The 18,495-nt window shown below is 41.6% G+C and overlaps 1 protein-coding gene across 2 annotated transcripts in view; it reads right to left on the minus strand.

The window, feature by feature from the left end:
• The window catches only part of USP2 (ubiquitin specific peptidase 2), a 121,556-nt gene that overhangs the window by 74,049 nt on the left and 29,012 nt on the right, over window positions 1-18,495 (minus strand). For both annotated transcript variants that reach the window (XM_053691372.1, XM_053691371.1), the window contains exon 2: window positions 8,606-8,652. The gene's annotated coding sequence lies outside the window, so the exon portion shown is untranslated. The remainder of the gene's footprint in view (window positions 1-8,605; window positions 8,653-18,495) is intronic.

Genomic DNA, 18,495 nt, shown 5'->3' on the forward strand with positions numbered 1-18,495 from the left:
TAGGCGGTATTAGGGAGTTAGCTGGGAGTTCCAGTGGGAGTGTAGATAAAGTATGACGTAGGTGTAGGCGGGTATTAGGAAGTTAGCTGGGCATTCTAGGGGGAGTGTAGCTAAAGTATGATGTAGGTGTAGGTGGTATTAGGTAGTTAGCTGGCATTCTAGGGGGAGTGTAGCTAAAGTATGATGTAGGTGTAGGCGGTATTAGGAAGTTAGCTGGGATTTCCAGGGGGAGTGTAGCTAAAGTATGACGTAGGTGTAGGCGGTATTAGGAAGTTAGCTGGGAGTTCCAGGGGGAGTGTAGCTAAGTATGACGTAGGTGTAGGCGGTATTAGGAAGTTAGCTGGGCATTCCAGGGGGAGTGTAGCTAAAGTATGACGTAGGTGTAGGCGGTATTAGGAAGTTAGCTGGGAGTTCCAGTGGGAGTGTAGCTAAAGTATGACGTAGGTGTAGGCGGTATTAGGAAGTTAGCTGGGATTTCCAGGGGGAGTGTAGCTAAAGTATGACGTAGGTGTAGGTGGTATTAGGAAGTTAGCTGGGATTTCCAGGGGGAGTGTAGCTAAAGTATGACGTAGGTGTAGGCGGTATTAGGGAGTTAGCTGGGAGTTCCAGGGGGAGTGTAGCTAAGTATGACGTAGGTGTAGGCGGTATTAGGAAGTTAGCTGGGCATTCCAGGGGGAGTGTAGCTAAAGTATGACGTAGGTGTAGGCGGTATTAGGAAGTTAGCTGGGAGTTCCAGTGGGAGTGTAGCTAAAGTATGATGTAGGTGTAGGCGGTATTAGGGAGTTAGCTGGGAGTTCCAGGGGGAGTGTAGCTAAAGTATGACGTAGGTGTTGGCGGTATTAGGGAATAGCTGGGAGTTCCAGTGGGAGTGTAGCTAAAGTATGACGTAGGTTTAGGCGGTATTAGGGAATAGCTGGGCATTCCAGGGGGAGTGTAGCTAAAGTATGACGTAGGTGTAGGCGGTATTAGGGAATAGCTGGGCATTCCAGGGGGAGTGTAGCTAAAGTATGACGTAGGTGTAGGCGGTATTAGGAAGTTAGCTGGGCATTCTAGGGGGAGTGTAGCTAAAGTATGATGTAGGTGTAGGTGGTATTAGGTAGTTAGCTGGCATTCTAGGGGGAGTGTAGCTAAAGTATGATGTAGGTGTAGGCGGTATTAGGAAGTTAGCTGGGATTTCCAGGGGGAGTGTAGCTAAAGTATGACGTAGGTGTAGGCGGGTATTAGGAACTTTGCTGGGCATTCTAGGGGGAGTGTAGCTAAAGTATGATGTAGGTGTAGGCGGGTATTAGGTAGTTAGCTGGCATTCTAGGGGGAGTGTAGCTAAAGTATGATGTAGGTGTAGGCGGTATTAGGTAGTTAGCTGGCATTCTAGGGGGAGTGTAGCTAAAGTATGATGTAGGTGTAGGCGGTATTAGGTAGTTAGCTGGCATTCTAGGGGGAGTGTAGCTAAAGTATGATGTAGGTGTAGGCGGTATTAGGGAGGTAGCTGGGCATTCTAGGGGAGTGTAGCTAAAGTATGACGTAGGTGTAGGCGGTATTAGGGAGTTAGCTGGGAGTTCCAGGGGGAGTGTATTTAAAGTATGATGTAGGTGTAGGCGGCATTAGGGAGGTAGCTTGGTATTCCAGGGGGAGTGTAGCTAAAGTATGACGTAGGTGTAGGCGGCATTAGGGTGGTAGCTTGGTATTCCAGGGGGAGTGTAGTTAAAGTATGACGTAGGTGTAGTCGGATTTAGGGAGTTAGCTTGGCATTCCAGGGGAGTGTAGCTAAAGTATGATGTAGGTGTAGGCATTCTGTGGGAGTTAGCTGGACGTTCCAGGGGAGTGTAGCTAAAGTATGATGTAGGTGTAGGCGTTCTGTGGGAGTTAGTTTGGCATTCCAGGGGGAGTGTAGCTAAAGTATGACATAGCGGTATTAGGAAGTTAGCTGGGCATTCCAGGGGGAGTGTAGCTAAAGTATGACGTAGGTGTAGGCGGTATTAGGGAGTTAGCTGGGAGTTCCAGGGGGAGTGTAGCTAAAGTATGACGTAGGTGTAGGCGGTATTAGGAAGTTAGCTGGGAGTTCCAGTGGGAGTGTAGCTAAAGTATGATGTAGGTGTAGGCGGTATTAGGGAGCTAGCTGGGAGTTCCAGGGGGAGTGTAGCTAAAGTATGACGTAGGTGTTGGCGGTATTAGGGAATAGCTGGGAGTTCCAGTGGGAGTGTAGCTAAAGTATGACGTAGGTTTAGGCGGTATTAGGGAATAGCTGGGCATTCCAGGGGGAGTGTAGCTAAAGTATGACGTAGGTGTAGGTGGTATTAGGTAGTTAGCTGGCATTCTAGGGGGAGTGTAGCTAAAGTATGATGTAGGTGTAGGCGGTATTAGGAAGTTAGCTGGGATTTCCAGGGGGAGTGTAGCTAAAGTATGACGTAGGTGTAGGCGGTATTAGGGAGTTAGGTGGGAGTTCCAGTGGGAGTGTAGCTAAAGTATGACGTAGGTGTAGGCGGTATTAGGAAGTTAGCTGGGCATTCTAGGGGGAGTGTAGCTAAAGTATGATGTAGGTGTAGGTGGTATTAGGTAGTTAGCTGGCATTCTAGGGGGAGTGTAGCTAAAGTATGATGTAGGTGTAGGCGGTATTAGGAAGTTAGCTGGGATTTCCAGGGGGAGTGTAGCTTAAGTATGACGTAGGTGTAGGCGGTATTAGGGAGTTAGCTGGGAGTTCCAGGGGGAGTGTAGCTAAGTATGACGTAGGTGTAGGCGGTATTAGGAAGTTAGCTGGGCATTCCAGGGGGAGTGTAGCTAAAGTATGACGTAGGTGTAGGCGGTATTAGGAAGTTAGCTGGGATTTCCAGGGGGAGTGTAGCTAAAGTATGACGTAGGTGTAAGTGGTATTAGGAAGTTAGCTGGGATTTCCAGGGGGAGTGTAGCTAAAGTATGACGTAGGTGTAGGCGGTATTAGGGAGTTAGCTGGGAGTTCCAGGGGGAGTGTAGCTAAGTATGACGTAGGTGTAGGCGGTATTAGGAAGTTAGCTGGGCATTCCAGGGGGAGTGTAGCTAAAGTATGACGTAGGTGTAGGCGGTATTAGGAAGTTAGCTGGGAGTTCCAGTGGGAGTGTAGCTAAAGTATGATGTAGGTGTAGGCGGTATTAGGGAGTTAGCTGGGAGTTCCAGGGGGAGTGTAGCTAAAGTATGACGTAGGTGTTGGCGGTATTAGGGAATAGCTGGGAGTTCCAGTGGGAGTGTAGCTAAAGTATGACGTAGGTTTAGGCGGTATTAGGGAATAGCTGGGCATTCCAGGGGGAGTGTAGCTAAAGTATGACGTAGGTGTAGGCGGTATTAGGGAATAGCTGGGCATTCCAGGGGGAGTGTAGCTAAAGTATGACGTAGGTGTAGGCGGTATTAGGGAGTTAGCTGGGAGTTCCAGTGGGAGTGTAGCTAAAGTATGACGTAGGTGTAGGCGGTATTAGGAAGTTAGCTGGGCATTCTAGGGGGAGTGTAGCTAAAGTATGATGTAGGTGTAGGTGGTATTAGGTAGTTAGCTGGCATTCTAGGGGGAGTGTAGCTAAAGTATGATGTAGGTGTAGGCGGTATTAGGAAGTTAGCTGGGATTTCCAGGGGGAGTGTAGCTAAAGTATGACGTAGGTGTAGGCGGTATTAGGAACTTAGCTGGGCATTCTAGGGGGAGTGTAGCTAAAGTATGATGTAGGTGTAGGCGGTATTAGGTAGTTAGCTGGCATTCTAGGGGGAGTGTAGCTAAAGTATGATGTAGGTGTAGGCGGTATTAGGTAGTTAGCTGGCATTCTAGGGGGAGTGTAGCTAAAGTATGATGTAGGTGTAGGCGGTATTAGGTAGTTAGCTGGCATTCTAGGGGGAGTGTAGCTAAAGTATGATGTAGGTGTAGGCGGTATTAGGGAGGTAGCTGGGCATTCTAGGGGAGTGTAGCTAAAGTATGACGTAGGTGTAGGCGGTATTAGGGAGTTAGCTGGGAGTTCCAGGGGGAGTGTATTTAAAGTATGATGTAGGTGTAGGCGGCATTAGGGAGGTAGCTTGGTATTCCAGGGGGGGTGTAGCTAAAGTATGACGTAGGTGTAGGCGGCATTAGGGTGGTAGCTTGGTATTCCAGGGGGAGTGTAGTTAAAGTATGACGTAGGTGTAGTCGGATTTAGGGAGTTAGCTTGGCATTCCAGGGGAGTGTAGCTAAAGTATGATGTAGGTGTAGGCATTCTGTGGGAGTTAGCTGGACGTTCCAGGGGAGTGTAGCTAAAGTATGATGTAGGTGTAGGCGTTCTGTGGGAGTTAGCTTGGCATTCCAGGGGGAGTGTAGCTAAAGTATGACGTAGGTGTAGGCGGTATTAGGGAGTTAGCTGGGAGTTCCAGGGGGAGTGTAGCTAAAGTATGATGTAGGTGTAGGCGGTATTAGGGAGTTAGCTGGGCGTTCCAGGGGGAGTGTAGCTAAAGTATGACGTAGGTGTAGGCGGTATTAGGGAGTTAGCTGGGAGTTCCAGGGGGAGTGTAGCTAAAGTATGATGTAGGTGTAGGCGGTATTAGGGAGTTAGTTGGGCGTTCCAGGGGGAGTGTAGCTAAAGTATGACATAGGTGTAGTCGGTATTAGGGAGTTAGCTGGGAGTTCCAGGGGGAGTGTAGCTAAAGTATGACGTAGGTGTAGGCGGTATTAGGGAGTTAGCTGGGAGTTCCAGGGGGAGTGTAGCTAAAGTATGATGTAGGTGTAGGCGATATTAGGGAGTTGGCTGGGCGTTCCAGGGGAGTGTAGCTAAAGTATGACGTAGTTGTAAGCGGTATTAGGGAGTTAGCTGGGAGTTCCAGGGGGAGTGTAGCTAAAGTATGACGTAGGTGTAGGCGGTATTAGGAAGTTAGCTGGGCATTCTAGGGGGAGTGTAGCTAAAGTATGACATAGGTGTAGGCGGTATTAGGAAGTTAGCTGGGAGTTCCAGGGGGAGTGTAGCTAAGTATGACGTAGGTGTAGGCGGTATTAGGAAGTTAGCTGGGAGTTCCAGGGGGAGTGTAGCTAAAGTATGATGTAGGTGTAGGCGGTATTAGGGAGTTAGCTGGGAGTTCCAGGGGGAGTGCCAGGGGGAGTGTAGTTAAAGTATGACGTAGGTGTAGGCGGTATTAGGAAGTTAGCTGGGAGTTCCAGGGGGAGTGTAGCTAAAGTATGACGTAGGTGTAGGCGGTATTAGGGAGTTGGCTGGGAGTTCCAGGGGGAGTGCCAGGGGGGGTGTAGCTAAAGTATGACATAGGTGTAGGCGGTATTAGGGAGTTGGCTGGGAGTTCCAGGGGGAGTGCCAGGGGGAGTGTAGCAAGTATGACATAGGTGTAGGCGGTATTAGGGAGTTGACTGGGCGTTCCAGGGGAGTGTAGCTAAAGTATGATGTAGGTGTAGGCGGTATTATGGAGTTAGCTGGGAGTTCCAGGGGGAGTGCCAGGGGGAGTGTAGCTAAAGTATGACGTAGGTGTAGGCGGTATTAGGAAGTTAGCTGGGAGTTCCAGGGGGAGTGTAGCTAAAGTATGACGTAGGTGTAGGCGGTATTAGGGAGTTGGCTGGGAGTTCCAGGGGGAGTGTAGCTAAAGTATGACATAGGTGTAGGCGGTATTAGGGAGGTATCTGGGAGTTCCAGGGGGAGTGTAGCTAAGTATGACGTAGGTGTAGGTGGTATTAGGAAGTTAGCTGGGATTTCCAGGGGGAGTGTAGCTAAGTATGACGTAGGTGTAGGCGGTATTAGGAAGTTAGCTGGGAGTTCCAGGGGGAGTGTAGTTAAAGTATGATGTAGGTGTAGGCGGTATTATGGAGTTAGCTGGGAGTTCCAGGGGGAGTGCCAGGGGGAGTGTAGCTAAAGTATGACGTAGGTGTAGGCGGTATTAGGGAGTTGGCTGGGAGTTCCAGGGGGAGTGCCAGGGGGAGTGTAGCTAAAGTATGACGTAGGTTTAAGCATTCTGTGGGAGTTATCTTGGCTTTCCAGGGGAATAACCTGCACTTTGATTGGGATATATCAGCAGCGCTGCAATATATTCCAATCTCCAAGTACAGGTTACGAGTAGGGTGTCAACCATGTTTGTCTCGCCACCTTTTCAGTGGTGAGACTTTACAGTGTGAGGCAGGTAGTGTAGGTGTAGTTAGAGTTAGTCCACACAGGCATTATTTCAAGTGTTCCTACACAGAAACCGTGTTTGATTTCGGTGCACGTACTGTAAGCACTGTGTAGGAAAACTTCACTTATGCCCCCCTCTACTGAAAGTGCTGACAAGTGGCGATGTCAGTGGACTTTTGCACAAGCTGCAATCCCTATTATTTCTTATTGGAGACACATAGATCCTTCTAGAGCAGTGTTCTCCACAGAGATATTTGCCAGCCTGGTGGCATTATAATATAGCCAGGTGGGGGCAGTGTAATACTTTTTAATATGATAACATTTTCTGCTACCAAAATCACAAATTAATTTAATAGTTTAACATACATGTATTTATTGATGATTGGAGAAATTAACATTTAAATATTAGCTGATTTTACTTTATTTTACAGTAAAATCAGCCGGGTGGTGCAACCATTAAAAAGATCCTGAGCAGAACCTTGTAGAGGGAGCAGCCCCAAGTGTTTGGTATCATTTGAAAAGCTCTTGTTCAGGTGCACTCTCTGGGAAAGTTTACCAGGTGCTCACAAGGTAGTGTAGCCAGGATAGGTAGGGATATTGGGGGTTAATTTATACACTTCCAGGCAGCTTTTGTGAGGGGTTGGGGAACCGAGTTTTCTTAACATTATAAAAAGGATAAAATAAGGCAGAATGAAAAGAAATAAAGAGAATTGTGACTAGGAACCATCTTTTTAACCCCTTAATGGCTGGGCTGTAGAAGAAGCAACAGGCTTTGTGTCACAGGGTGCATTTATAATTTGAGTTATACAAGGAATTAGACAAAGGAGTGGACTATTTTTAATGAGGTACTTTCCTATTTCTAATCCCCTTGAATTTTCCTTTTCAGTTAAACATGCTACACTGTTTGCCATTATATTATCCTCTCTTCTCCTTAAAGTCACAGCTCCTCCTTTTAACAAACAACACTCAGACTATTCATATCTCATCTTCTCTTCTATCCCCTCTACAACTCACATGAACTCTAATCCCTTCTCACATCTCTCCTGTTTTTCATCCTACCCAAAATAAATATTGAACTTCCTGACTCACTGCTGCTACTACAATCCACGTGACAAGCTACCCAAAGCCTTATGTCTCTGTATCTTCAACCTGTAGACTGTAAGCTCCCTAGAGCAGCCCCCCCCCCCTCCACCTGTACTAGTTTTGTTTAGTCTGTTCTGCACTTGTATCATATCACAAACCGTTGTCTATGTATACATCTTTCTTTGTACACAGCACTATGGAATTTCGCAGCGCTATACAAAAAAATGATGATAATAATAATAGTCACTGCTGTGGCAAAATGACAGCATTAACTGCAATTTGAACACCCAAAAAATGACCATTAAATCCACTCTCCACTTAGATCCCCTCTACATAGATCCTCCGGTCGTCCCCATGGCTGTACTTTTTTTTTTTTATATTTTCTTCAGTGGGAGGGCTACGTGCCATAATTATGCAGACTCGCTCCTGAATCTAGATATCTGCCTGGCCCCCCTGCATATCCTTCCCTCACCGGTGCACGCGCACAATCACAATAAATATAGCACTACATTACACTGTTTACTTTGCAGTATCTCTGTGTTGGTCCAGAGTGAGAATCTTTAAAACTCCATTAAAGGATCATTAAAGGGATATCAAACCCAACATTGTTCATGGTTCAGATAGAGAATGCAATTTTATGCAACTTTCTTATTTACGTCTATTATCAATTTTAATTTGTTCTCTTGGTAACTTTTGTTGAAAAGGACATAAGCTTAGGAGCACTATTTGGCAGCAGATTTGCAAGAGCACTAGATAGCAGCACTAGTTTCTGCAATGTAGTGCTCCAGATGCCTACCTCAGTATCTCTTCAACACAGAATATCATGGGAACAGAGCAAATTTTATAATAGAAGTAGATTAGAAACTTTTTTAAATGTTGTGCTCTGTCTGAATCACAAAATACAATTTTTTTTTTACAAAGCATTAGAAATACTATTAGATAAAACAAATGTTAGAATGTTGTGCAAACATTTGAAATTCGAACCAACAAAACAAAATCTATTTAAATTTGTTTCAATTTTGGAATGTTGCAAAACAATCGCCCATTTCTAGTAGCTGGTACCTCAGAAAGTGTGCATATAAAAAGGCACAATTTGATAATGAAAGTACATTGGAAAGCCTAATAAAACTATGTGTTCTATCTGAATCATGAATCCAGCAAAACAGGACGTATTTTATTGATTTATAATGGCCAAAGTTATCTTTTGTTTTTGACTGACATCAAAACAGTATTATAAGATGCTGTAACAGAGATCGGCTCTGAAAATAGCTGCAGACACAGAAGGAAAAACAATATCATGGTGAGTAGAAAACTATCCAACAGTTTAATGTTTTTTTTTAACTTTTATTTATTGAAGTAATAGTTATTATTATAATTTATTTGTAGAACACCAACAGATTCCATAGCGCTTAAATAATTACCCTTTCCTGTGTACCAACCTGTCTATGCTCGTCAGTCAATGTTCATTCCATATCACTGCTGCAATCTGTGAAGCAAAATAAATGTATATCAGCGGGAATATATCCATAAAGTAATTAGTAATAGGTTTTCTATATTTGTCTGTTTTTCATAATTGTTAACCTCACCAGCTAACTGGCATTGTAGTATTTAATCAAATATATAGTTAGTGTAATACAGTGATTTGCAACATTTTTTTTGCCGTGGCACACTTTTTTACATTAAAAAATCCTGTGGCACACCACCATCCCAAAATTTGACAAAATCACACATTGTAGCCTAATACAGGATATATATATATATATATATATATATATATATACACACAGGGAGTGCAGAATTATTAGGCAAATGAGTATTTTGACCACATCATCCTCTTTATGCATGTTGTCTTACTCCAAGCTGTATAGGCTCGAAAGCCTACTACCAATTAAGCATATTAGGTGATGTGCATCTCTGTAATGAGAAGGGGTGTGGTCTAATGACATCAACACCCTATATCAGGTGTGCATAATTATTAGGCAACTTCCTTTCCTTTGGCAAAATGGGTCAAAAGAAGGACTTGACAGGCTCAGAAAAGTCAAAAATAGTGAGATATCTTGCAGAGGGATGCAGCACTCTTAAAATTGCAAAGCTTCTGAAGCGTGATCATCGAACAATCAAGCGTTTCATTCAAAATAGTCAACAGGGTCACAAGAAGCGTGTGGAAAAACCAAGGCGCAAAATAACTGCCCATGAACTGAGAAAAGTCAAGCGTGCAGCTGCCAAGATGCCACTTGCCACCAGTTTGGTCATATTTCAGAGCTGCAACATCACTGGAGTGCCCAAAAGCACAAGGTGTGCAATACTCAGAGACATGGCCAAGGTAAGAAAGGCTGAAAGACGACCACCACTGAACAAGACACACAAGCTGAAATGTCAAGACTGGGCCAAGAAATATCTCAAGACTGATTTTTCTAAGGTTTTATGGACTGATGAAATGAGAGTGAGTCTTGATGGGCCAGATGGATGGGCCCGTGGCTGGATTGGTAAAGGGCAGAGAGCTCCAGTCCGACTCAGACGCCAGCAAGGGGGAGGTGGAGTACTGGTTTGGGCTGGTATCATCAAAGATGAGCTTGTGGGGCCTTTTCGGGTTGAGGATGGAGTCAAGCTCAACTCCCAGTGCTACTGCCAGTTTCTGGAAGACACCTTCTTTAAGCAGTGGTACAGGAAGAAGTCTGCATCCTTCAAGAAAAGCATGATTTTCATGCAGGACAATGCTCCATCACACGCGTCCAAGTACTCCACAGCGTGGCTGGCAAGAAAGGGTATAAAAGAAGAAAATCTAATGACATGGCCTCCTTCTGAACCCCATTGAGAACCTGTGGTCCATCATCAAATGTGAGATTTACAAGGAGGGTAAACAGTACACCTCTCTGAACAGTGTCTGGGAGGCTGTGGTTGCTGCTGCACGCAATGTTGATGGTGAACAGATCAAAACACTGACAGAATCCATGGATGGCAGGCTTTTGAGTGTCCTTGCAAAGAAAGGTGGCTATATTGGTCACTGATTTGTTTTTGTTTTGTTTTTGAATGTCAGAAATGTATATTTGTGAATGTTGAGATGTTATATTGGTTTCACTGGTAAAAATAAATAATTGAAATGGGTATATATTTGTTTTTTGTTAAGTTGCCTAATAATTATGCACAGTAATAGTCACCTGCACACACAGATATCCCCCTAAAATAGCTATAACTAAAAACAAACTAAAAACTACTTCCAAAACTATTCAGCTTTGATATTAATTATTTTTTTGGGTTCATTGAGAACATGGTTGTTGTTCAATAATAAAATTAATCCTCAAAAATACAACTTGCCTAATAATTCTGCACTCCCTGTATATATATATATATATATATATATATATATATATATATATATATATATATATATATATATATATATATATATATATATATATATATATATATATATATATATATACTGTACAGTGCTGTCATGCCATGCCTCCTACAAACTATACATGACATAATGACATTCATTCACAAACACCCCCGCACTGTTGTCAGTCTGCCGCGGCACACCTGAGGATCTCTCACAGCACACTAGTGTGCCACGGCACACTGGTGAAAAACACTTGTGTAATAAGCACCTAATGTTGTTTTAGGATAAAGTTTTGTTAGAAGGTGACCCAATGTTGCTTTTTTTTTTTTATTTATTTCTTTGTATGTAAAATATAAGTGTAAATAAATTTGGTTAGTAGCTTTGAGATATTACCAGTTTCCAGTAGGTAAGTGCATTCCAATCCTTTGTGAGGATCTGAATAAGGAAGTAAGCAGCAGCTTATGCCCTTCGGATATTTCCGTAGCTGGATTGATTCTTGTAAAAGATTCCAACCCTAAGATCTGGCTTTGTACAGATTTTAGTGTGGGGATCTTCTACAGGAATCAATATGGCTACAAGAATATCTGAAGGCCTTGAGCCACTGCTTACTTCCGCATTTATATCCTCACGAAGGATTTGAGTGCACATACCTAGTTTCCAGACTTGGTGCTATGAGAACATATAGTTCAGCCTACAGCCCAAACTATTATATTATTTAGCTTGCTATTTGATGAGAAAATAGTTCTTACAAGCTTCTAGTTTCATTTGTTAGAAAATAAATTAAAATAAATTGAATATAGTGCTTTGGGGTTATGTCTATTTAAATGGCAAGGTAAAATAAATGCTGCCTTGGGATTGCCCGCCCATCCCAATTCCCTATTTGAAGAGATTATAGAATGGGCATGGCAAGAACCAGAGAAAAAGGTCAATCTTTAAGTAGCATAGAACGCAATTTTTTCTTTGATTATTGAGATAGAACATGTGGTTTTAAGCAACTTTCAAAATTATATTATCTAATTTGCTTCATTCTCTTGGTATCCTTTGTTCAAGGAGCAGCAATGCACTACTGGGAGCTAGCTAAACACATCTGGGGAACCAATAACATGAGACATTTATATGCAGCAACCAATCAGCAGCTAGTTCCCAGTATTACATTGATGTTTCAAAGCCTGCCTAGGTATTATTTTCAAATAAGGATACCAAGAGAATTAAGCAAATTATATAATAGAAGTAAATTGGAAAGTTTTAAATGATGTGCTCTGAATCATATAAGAAAAATGTTGAGTTTCTTGTCCCTTTAAATCTTTTACATGGTAGGCTCCGCACCTGGTTAAAGTTGGATTTTGACAAAAACAGTCTTGGCTTTTAGATGATCAGATGAGTCCTGGCTGTGGGAGAGTATAAATATAAATAAAATATACATAGAATATAATTTTTAATTCTATGCTTTGTTTCTAATGGGATATTGTTTTACAATACCACAAACAGTTGTTTCATCCTTTTTTGATTCAATTACAATAGATATGTACAAATAATGATCCCACCCCATGCTACAGGCCTGAGCTCTCTGGGCTTGTGAGATTCTTTAAGAAATCTCACCAGTACAGTGATACCCCATGCTGGAATTCACTAGACAGTGTGTCTCACAAAGGGGTGTTCTCTGATTTTAAGGGCTCAATTTATCAATCAAGGGCAGACAGGGGCGTACATATTCGCCCCTGTCTGCCCAAGCTCTCCTCTGGCAGACCGGAATTTGCTGCCCGAATTTAACATTGCACACGAGTGCTACTTTGCACTCGAGTGCAACCCTGCCCGCGCACATCCAATCACACCCGGGCAGGAGCTCTCAATCTCCCTGGTCAGACAAGACCAGGGAGATTGAAATTCTCCACCTAGTTTGCACATCTTTACCCTACTATCTTCCTCTTATACTTGTCTATACGTAATACTGGGAGGATCAGGAAGTAGGATGGATATTTAAGCTCTTGCTGTAGGGAGTCTTTGCCTCCTACTGGTGGCAAGGTGATGAATTCCCAACAGTAAGGAATTTTGTGGAAAGAAAATAATTTATCAGCTAAGCATAAATTATGGTTTTAACCCCTTCGCGACCGAGGATGTGCCAGGAACGTCCTACAAAAAAATACCCTTAACGACCAACGACGTTCCTGGCACGTCCTCTTCGGTTTCAAGCAGTGGAAGGTATTGCAGTGATGCCTCGATATTGAGGTATCACTGCAATACCATTTTTTGCACACCGATGTGGCCCTCTATGCATCGACCAGCGATGGTTCCGATCATTGGTGGGTGGGAGCAGCCGCAGGGAGGTGGGTGGGCGGCCCATTGCTGGCTATCTTCCTGCCATGGGGCGTGCGCCCGCGATCTGCACTTATGTGCATTGAAGTCTTGGTGGGAGCGGATGGTGGGAGTGGGTGTTGGGAGAGGGAGGGGGGAAATTATGTTTTAAAAAAAGGGATCTGGGAGGGGGAGGGGTAGCTACACTACAGAAAAATAAATATTTATATAAGTAATGGCACATTATTTTGAAAAGTGGGTACTGGGAGACAGCTGCCAGTATCCAAAATGGCACCAAATAGTGAGAGGGGGGAGGGTTAGAGAGCTGTTTGGGGGGGCTCAGGGAGGTTGGGTGGTAAGGGGGGATCCTACACTGCAGAAAATATATAATTTAAAAAACAAACAAACACAAACTTTTTTTTATATACTGGCAGACTTTCTGCCAGTACTTAAGATAGCAGGGACAATTGTGGGGTTGGGGAGGGAAGAGAGCTGTTTGGGAGGGATCAGGGGGTGGGATGTGTCAGGTGGGAGGCTAATCTCTACACGAAAGCTAAAATTAACCCTTCAAGCTCCCTACAAGCTACCCAATTAACCCCTTCACTGCTGGGCATAATACAAGTGTGGTGCGCAGCGGCATTTAGCGGCCTTATAATTACCAAAACGCAATGCTAAAGGCATATGTGTCTGCTATTTCTGAACAAAGGGGATCCCAGAAAAGCATTTACAACCAATTGTACCATAATTGCACAAGCTGTTTGTAAATCCTTTCAGTGAGAAACCTAAAGTTAGTGAAAAAGTTAACGATTTTTTTTATTTGATCGCATTTGGCGGTGAAATGGTGGCATGAAATATACCAAAATGTGCCTAGATCAAAACTTTGGGTTGTCTACTACACTACACTAAATCTAAAATTAACCCTACAAGCTCCCTACAAGCTACCTAATTAACCCCTTCACTACTGGGCCTAATTCAAGTGTGGTGTGCAGCAGCTTTGAGTGGCTTTCTAATTACCAAAAAGTAATGCCAAAGCCATAAATGTCTGCTATTTCTGAACAAAGGGGATCCTAGAGAAGCATTTACAACCATTTTGTGCCATAATTGCACAAGCTGTTTGTAAATAATTTAATGAGAAACCTAAAGTTTGTGAAAAAGTTAGTGAAAAAGTGAACATTTATTTTTTTTATTTGATCACTTTTTGTGGTTAAATGGTGACATGAAATATACCAAAATGGGCCTAGATCAATACTTTAAGGTGTCTGCTAAAAATATATATACATGTCAAGGGATATTCAGGGATACCTGACAGATATCAGTGTTACAATCTAACTATCGCTAATTTTGAAAAAAAAATAATGGTTTGGAAATAGCAAAGTGCTACTTGTACTTATTGCCCTATAACTTGCAAAAAAAGCAAAGAAGATGTAAACATAGAAAAAAACAACAACTTTCCAATGTAATTCTAATATCAATTTTTTTCATTTTCTTGTTATACTTGAGAAATAGGAAGTTAAGTTCAGGAGTGTGCACGTGTCTGCATTACTATATGGCAACTGTTTTGCAGCAATGTTATAAATTAGCAAGAGCACTAGATGGCAGCACTATTTCCTTTCATGTGATGCTCCAAACATGTGCACACTGCCTATCTAGGTATGTCTTCAGCAAAGAATAACATGAGAATGAAGCAAACTTGATAATAGAAGTAAATGTCAAACTTTTAAAAAATTGTATTCTCTATCTGAATCATGAAAGACAAAATTTGTGTTTCATTCTTTATGCTATATATGAGTATTTATGTATGTATATGTGTGTCTCTGTAGGTGTATATATATATATATATATATATATGTATATGTGTGTCTCTGTAGGTGTATATATATATATATTATGGTTTAAGAAAGAGAGAAATGGCTAGGAGTGTAATCCTAGTTAAATAAAGACAGGGATTTCAGCACTCTTTTTGAGAAAATAAAGCTCATAAGACCAAAATACGTTTTTAAACAGTGAATTTTTTAATCCAATTGTGAACAGGGAAATCCTCCAACTGTATGCACACTACTCCCCAGATGAGAAAGATACAAAACACTGTATAACATTCGTTATAGGGAGTTAAAAAGAAAACAAAATTTACTTCTATACATACTAGAGTTTGTATTCAAAACCTGACCGGTCAGGGGTGCACAGCTTGTACAAAGAAAAAGCAGCCAACGCTTAGTAAATTTGATATGTGATACCTTTATATAACCTCTACACCCTGCTGCACACAGAACCCCTTGTGAAGAGGTATATCCTGGGCAGGTATAGAAAAGTGGGATCTAAGAGGTCAACTAGGGGTATCATAAACAGAAGCAAGTCACAACTTATTGTCACAGTTACAATATGGTATACAATGAATAGCGTATTTTTATATATAATCAAGAATATAAAGCCTTATTTTTAGACTCACTACACCCAACTGCTCTCAGTACTCCAAACAAGGAGAATATAATACCGGGCAGTACATAAAATGGTAATTGTTACCAGGATCTAAGTGGTCTCTAAGTTAGGCTTTCTTGAATTAAACAATATGCATGTAGAACGACATTTTTAGGCAATAATAATAACAGACAGTATGTGCCCTTTTAGTGCTATTTTGTTAGCTCTTCATGCAAAGCTTGCAGTAGGAAAAAGTAAGCAAAGGTAGAGGGTTATAGCATAAAGCCTAAGCCTAACTTAGAGACCACTTAGATCCTGGTAACAATTACCATTTTATGTACTGCCCGGTATTATATTCTCCTTGTTTGGAGTACTGAGAGCAGTTGGGTGTAGTGAGTCTAAAAATAAGGCTTTATATTCTTGATTATATATAAAAATACGCTATTCATTGTATACCATATTGTAACTGTGACAATAAGTTGTGACTTGCTTCTGTTTATGATACCCCTAGTTGACCTCTTAGATCCCACTTTTCTATACCTGCCCAGGATATACCTCTTCACAAGGGGTTCTGTGTGCAGCAGGGTGTAGAGGTTATATAAAGGTATCACATATCAAATTTACTAAGCGTTGGCTGCTTTTTCTTTGTACAAGCTGTGCACCCCTGACCGGTCAGGTTTTGAATACAAACTCTAGTATGTATAGAAGTAAATTTTGTTTTCTTTTTAACTCCCTATAACGAATGTTATACAGTGTTTTGTATCTTTCTCATCTGGGGAGTAGTGTGCATACAGTTGGAGGATTTCCCTGTTCACAATTGGATTAAAAAATTCACTGTTTAAAAACGTATTTTGGTCTTATGAGCTTTATTTTCTCAAAAAGAGTGCTGAAATCCCTGTCTTTATTTAACTAGGATTACACTCCTAGCCATTTCTCTCTTTCTTAAACCATAATAAAAATTTTAAGGGTCTGCACCACCATAATTATTATACTGGCAGAACTAGGAGAGTCACTGTCAGCTTGGAACTTTATATAATAGCTCTCAAACAGCAATTGCGTTCCCTCTGATAATAATTTTTTGTCTTTTTGTAATATATATATATATATATATATATATATATATATATATATATATATATATATATATATATAACATAATTTATGTAAGAACTTACCTGATAAATTCATTTCTTTCATATTAGCAAGAGTCCATGAGCTAGTGACGTATGGGATATACATTCCTACCAGGAGGGGCAAAGTTTCCCAAACTTTAAAATGCCTATAAATACACCCCTCACCACACCCACAATTCAGTTTAACGAATAGCCAAGAAGTGGGGTGATAAGAAAAAAGTGCGAAAGCATATAAAATAAGGAATTGGAATAATTGTGCTTTATACAAAAAAATCATAACCACCACAAAAAAGGGCGGGCCTCATGGACTCTTGCTAATATGAAAGAAATGAATTTATCAGGTAAGTTCTTACATAAATTATGTTTTCTTTCATGTAATTAGCAAGAGTCCATGAGCTAGTGACGTATGGGATAATGACTACCCAAGATGTGGATCTTTCCACACAAGAGTCACTAGAGAGGGAGGGATAAAATAAAGACAGCCAATTCCTGCTGAAAATAATCCACACCCAAAATAAAGTTTAATGAAAAACATAAGCAGAAGATTCAAACTTGAACCGCTGCCTGAAGTACTTTTCTACCAAAAACTGCTTCAGAAGAAGAAAATACAACAAAATGGTAGAATTTGGTAAAAGTATGCAAAGAGGACCAAGTTGCCGCTTTGCAAATCTGATCAACCGAAGCTTCATTCCTAAACGCCCAGGAAGTAGAAACTGACCTAGTAGAATGAGCTGTAATCCTATGAGGCGGAGTCTTACCCGACTCAACATAGGCAAGATGAATTAAAGATTTCAACCAAGATGCCAAAGAAATGACAGAAGTTTTCTGGCCTTTCTAAAACCGGAAAAGATAACAAATAAACTAGAAGTCTTTCGGAAAGACTTAGTAGCTTCAACATAATATTTCAAAGCTCTAATAACATCCAAAGAATGCAACGATTTCTCCTTAGAATTCTTAGGATTAAGACATAATGAAGGAACCACAATGTCTCTACTAATGTTGTTGGAATTCACAACTTAGGTAAAAATACAAAAGAAGTTCGCAACACCGCTTTATCCTGATGAAAAATCAGAAAAGGAGACTCACAAGAAAGAGCAGATAATTCAGAAACTCTTCTGGCAGAAGAGATGGCCAAAAGGAACAAAACTTTCCAAGAAAGTAATTTAATATCCAATGAATGCATAGGTTCAAATGGAGGAGCTTGAAGAGCCCCCAGAACCAAATTCAAACTCCAAGGAGGAGAAATTGACTTAATGACAGGCTTTATACGAACCAAAGCTTGTACAAAACAATGAATATCAGGAAGAATAGCAATCTTTCTGTGAAAAAGAACAGAAAGAGCAGAGATTTGACCTTTCAAGGAACTTGCGGACAAACCCTTATCTAAACCATCCTGAAGAAACTGAAATATTCTCGGTATTCTAAAAGAATGCCAAGAAAAATGATGAGAAAGACACCAAGAAATATAAGTCTTCCAGACTCTATAATATATCTCTCTGGATACAGATTTACGAGCCTGTAACATAGTATTAATCACAGAGTCAGAGAAACCTCTTTGACCAAGAATCAAGCGTTCAATCTCCATACCTTTAAATTTAAGGATTTCAGATCCTGAAGGAAAAAAGGACCTTGAGACAAAAGGTCTGGTCCTAACGGAAGAGTCCACGGTTGGTAAGAGTCCATCCGGACAAGATCCGCATACCAAAACCTGTGAGGCCATGCCGGAGCTACCAGCAGAACAAACGAGCATTCCTTCAGAATCTTGGAGATTACTCTTGGAAGAAGAACTTGAGGCGGAAAGATATAGGCAGGATGATACTTCCAAGGAAGTGATAATGCATCCACTGCCTCCGCCTGAGGATCCCGGGATCTGGACAGATACCTGGGAAGTTTCTTGTTTAGATGAGAAGCCATCAGATCTATTTCTGGAAGTTCCCACATTGAACAATCTGAAGAAATACCTCTGGGTGAAGAGACCATTCGCCCGGATGCAATGTTTGGCGACTGAGATAATCCGCTTTCCAATTGTCCATACCTGGGATATGAACCGCAGAGATTAGACAGGAGCTGGATTCCGCCCAAACCAAAATTCGAGATACTTCTTTCATAGCCAGAGGACTGTGAGTCCCTCCTTGATGATTGATGT

This window comes from Bombina bombina, chromosome 8, assembly GCF_027579735.1.
Source record: "Bombina bombina isolate aBomBom1 chromosome 8, aBomBom1.pri, whole genome shotgun sequence".
In the NCBI taxonomy this organism is placed as follows: Eukaryota; Metazoa; Chordata; class Amphibia; order Anura; family Bombinatoridae; genus Bombina; species Bombina bombina.